We start from the raw sequence: 4850 nt of genomic DNA, 5'->3' as shown, positions 1-4850 counted from the left end.
CACTGGTAACAGCATCCTCATCCCTACATCCCAGCTCCATTTGTGGTTCTTGAACTCACAGCCACAGCAGCAGCCGCTGGGGTTGCGGCGTTTGCAGAATTGTTCCTTGAGGCTGACTCTAGAGCACACTCCCCCAGCCCTTCCAAGGATTTGCTAAACACTTTCTGTTTTGGAAGAAATCATAAATTCACAGAAGTTGCAAAGATAGTACAGGGAGGTCCTGTGTACCCTTCACCTAGATTCCCCTGTAGTTACATCCTCCTTAATTGTAGTGTGATATCAAAACCAAGAACTTGACATTGGTACAATATGTGTGATTCCACAGTCCTGTTATCACGTGTACACTCATCAAACACCTCGGCAATCAAGATAAAGAACTGTTTCATTGCCACAAAGATCTCCTGCACTCCTATATAGTCACACCTACCCCTTTCACTCTCTCCCATTCCTAATCCCTGGCAACCACAAATCTGTTCTCCATTTCTAAAATTTTCTCATTTCAAGAGGAATGTTACATAAATGGAACCACCCAGGATGTAAACTTTTGAGGTTGGCTTTTCTTCCACTCAGCACAATGTCCTCGAGATCATCCAAGTTGTCGATGTATCAGTAACCCAATCCCTTTTGTTGCTGAGTAGTATTCCGTGGTACAGATGTGCCACGGTTTGTTTAACGATTTGCCCATTGAAGGACATCTGGGTCATTTTCAGTTCTTGACTATTGCAAACAAATCTGCTTGGAACATTTGTGTACAGGCTTTTGTGTGAACATCATTTTCATTTCTCTGGGGTAAATGCCCAGGAGTCCAATTTCTGAGTCATAGGATAAGTACATGTTTAATTTCTTAAGAAACTGCTCATCTATTTCACAGAGTACCATTTTACATTCTTACCAGCAATGAATGTAAACCCAGTTGTTCTGCATGATTGCTGGCATTTGGTATTGTTGCTGTTTCTTATTTTAGTGGAGGCATGGTTGAGTCTTCCCTCTCCAACAGTGTCTCTATATTTGAACTTGGAAAATGGGGATGATTTGGGGATACTGGGGGATATTAACCTCACAGTTATACAGTAATCCACCCCCACCCCCATTTTCCATTAGTTGGAAAAGGTAGTATTGCAAAACATTGTTTATCAGAAATTCACATTGAACTGGGTGTCCCCTACTTTTGTTTGCTAAATTTAGCAACCCTAGGAAAAGGCTGACCTACCCGAACCAGTCAAAAGTCTGAAAGTACAACACTCAAAAACGCATCATTTGATTATTTCCACTAAATGTAAGCTCCCAGAAGGCAAAGATTACATCTTCTTGTACTTTTTATTCCCAGGATCCAGGATAGAATTATCTCAAATTCTAAATTAGTTGTGTGTGACTTCATGAATTTTTTTCTTTGAGAAATGAAACTCCTTTGGTTAAAGGACAAACATAGCTGACTATGCTGCTGTTTGGAAGGGGTGTGTTTTTTAAAATGTTAATTAGAATTTATTTGGCTTTCAGAAATTCATATATAAACATAATGGAAACAGAAATGACACAGGAGGCTTCAGACCACATCCCTTTAAGGTAACTCACTCTGCCCACCTGCTTTCCCATAGGCTCAGTGTGGCTAGAGCGGACTGCGAGGCTGGCTTTGTGCTGCTTCTGCGGTGGGACCTGGGCCCCACAACCTGTACCCTCCTGAAGGGAGGCCCACAGTGCCGGTCCACAGGTCAATGCAGCCTTGGTTCGCTGCCTCTGGTGCTGACTGCAGGGGCCTAGCCAGGCCATCATCACCACCATCACTTGGACTGGGAGGGTGCAGGGCTGCACTTCTGCAGAGACCAGTGGTGGCAGCAGGAGGCTGCCTGCCTTCTGTCCTTCCCTGCATCTGGAAAAGGACTACTTGGAGGCCTGAAACTGCCCTCCTGTCCTGAAGGGTGGAAACCCTGGCTTAACTAGGTCTTCCGTCAGCTGTAGGCCACATGGACTGTTGGGCACCTGGACAGCCTGACTATATCGGGCTGTGGCTGATTGGAACAGCTGGAGGCTGGTCAGGGGCTGAGGAACACCTGAGGCATTCCTTATGGGTTTAAGTTATCACGTGGCCCCCCTGCCCAGATGTGGCACGCCCCTGCTGCCACCCCACCTACAGCCAGCAGGATGGTTTCAGAGTGGACTTACGGCGGAAGTCAGGGGGAAGAGGAGCAGAAGCCAAGGGCTGAGGAGCTCTGGCCCCGGGAGCCACTGGGTTACTTGTGACAGACTTTGGCTTAGTAGCTGTCTGCATATCCCAGACCTCAGCTCTCTCTTGTGCTCTTCCCTTCACCTGACTCTTTGATGGTTAAGATGCAGATTCATAATAAACAGGATAGAGAAATGTAAATGCCCTTGATGTTACGTAAGCTCTTAATCACTCCTGTGTGTGTGTGTGTATAGGAGTCATAAGAGATTATTTATACATTCATCCCCCTATGAATATGGAGATGATGGAGATGGTCTCTATTGTGTAGGGATGTGTGTGTTACATTGATGTATGTATGTGTCAAAATTCATGTAACTCTACACTGAAGATCTGTGTATTTCAACATAAACGCCAGTAAATGGTTTTTTTAAACAGCAGCAGCGGCAAAAGAAAAAATGCTGCTACTACTTAGTGCTGTCAAGGGGTGGCCTGGGCTGCTGGGCATGGATCCAGCTCCTCCGTGGAGCCTGGGGGAAGAAGGTTAATCTCCTAGTGACTGTACACAACATTCTCTAGCTAACCAGTCTTGTTTCCAAAGAGTAGTTGTCAGTGACATGGCAGTGGTCATGTCATAATGTTAGAGGAAAAAAAGGGGGGGGGGGCAAAGTTTCACATAAAGCAGATTCCCAATTTGTAAAAAAGTTTGGACAAAGGCAGAGATACGTATATTCATTGAGCCAAGGAACCATTCATTGACTTGGCTGTGACCCACATGACACAAACCCTCACTGAGCTCCCAGCCTGTGAGCAATGCCTCATGGAGAGGTAAGTGCTTCCCGGGAGACAGTGGCGGGGCCAGCAGGGGTAAGGCTTTGTGGGTGTGACAAACTGGGTTTTCAAGAGAGCTGGCCCTTGGGCTAAGTGGTCTTCCTTTTAAATCAAGGTGTGCCGTACAGAAAGCACAGAGGTGAGTGAATGCACTAATGTGCCGTGTAAGCAAGATGGTGGCTTTCCTCAATGTCCACGGTGCAACCACCATCCAGACCACAATGTTGCCAACACACAACCCACTTGTGTCCATCCCAGTCTTTACCTCCCTTCCCGGTAACCACCATTCTGACTTCCATTGCTATGTTTGTATTCCTGTTCTAGGACTTCATACAAATGGAATCACACAGTAAGTATTCTTTTGGGTCTGCCTTCTTTTACTCAATGTTGTCTGACATTCACTTCATTCTTTTTAAAATTGTCGTGTCCATTGTATGAATATACCTGTTGATGAACACTTGAATTGTTTATGGTGTTTGGCCATTAAGAGTAGAACCATGGACATTTGAAGACATGTCTTTTTGCTGACATAAGCACTCATTTCTCTTGGGTATATCTCAAGAAGTGGAATTGCTGAGAGATAGGGCAACTAAGTGCTCAGCTTTAGTAAAAACCGCCAAATGGTTTTCCAAGGGGTTGTACCATTTCACTCCCCCAGCCCCAGCAGTGTCTGAGATCTCTGGCTTTGAGCTGAGTCTTGATGTGTGGGTTCTCATGGCAGTTTATGGTGGTGGCAGATGGACACTACAGTTAGGGAGAAAGATATTCTGGGTAAAAGGAATGTCATAAAGATCCATGGCGACCATGAAAATGCACCATTCAGATCTCCTGCAGCAGAGAACAAGGGGATGGCCCAGCTGCCATGCTGAATCCACCAAGTACTGATGCTGAGGCCACATTTCCCACTGCAGCTCCCAGGTGACGACTAGCACTGGGTGGTGGGCGGGGGGAGGGATACTTATCTAATGGACACCTTTGGCTCAAGAACTCCCTAATCAGCCTGCTGAGAGGTTCTCAGCACTGAGCTACAGCCTAGGCTCCACCTCCTCTCCCTGGCTTCTTTCCCTCTGCCCCTTACAGGAGTCAGACCTGCAGCACGTCTCCCCAACAATAAAAGGCCAAAACTCCTCTTTCTTCAGGACAGATTTGATCTTGGGCTAACTTTCTAGCTCTGCTCCCAGGGAAGTCAGACAAGCCAGTTAGCTGGATGTCAGGTGCGGTATTAGGCCAAACTGCCCATGGGAGTTTTTGACCTCTGATTGATAAGCTACACCTGGGCTGGAAGGACAAAGAATAAGCTATACCATCTGGTAAGAAAGCATGGCCTTAGGCTTCCCCAAGTGCAGAAATTCGTAACTGGGCATGTCCCTTGAGGTACCCTGGGAACTCTGATTGTGGGTTGTTGAAAACACGTTAACTCCTATGGGACATGGGCTTCTGAATCAAGATGGCCCTCAGAACTACTGATGTGAGGACTGCTCGTGTGGAAGGGAACTGCTGACATGGCCCTGCTGGCATGCTGAGCATCTATCTCCACCCTTCTACGAAACTCTGACGCCAGGTGTGGTCTGTCCAGGTCTTGCAAATCTGAATGTCTAGTTGAGCCTAAGAAAAACTCATGGTAGATACAGCTCTTTCTCCCCTCTGCCCTCTCCTACCTACTTCTAGGCTTTTATCCCATGTAGGTGGAACTGTGATATTAGCTCAGCTAGTCAAGATGAAATCCAACCAGCTTGCTCACTTTGCCATCCTGGACGCTTTCCCATTGCCACGTCTCCGTAGTTAACAATCAAGATTAAAGGGCACCTGGGTTTTGAAGACCGGCTCCCCTTCCTCCCATCCAATAAGAAGACTTGACCAA

Source organism: Papio anubis, chromosome 2 (assembly GCF_008728515.1).
Source record: "Papio anubis isolate 15944 chromosome 2, Panubis1.0, whole genome shotgun sequence".
Lineage (NCBI taxonomy): Eukaryota > Metazoa > Chordata > Mammalia > Primates > Cercopithecidae > Papio > Papio anubis.
This window is presented reverse-complemented; position numbering follows the sequence as displayed.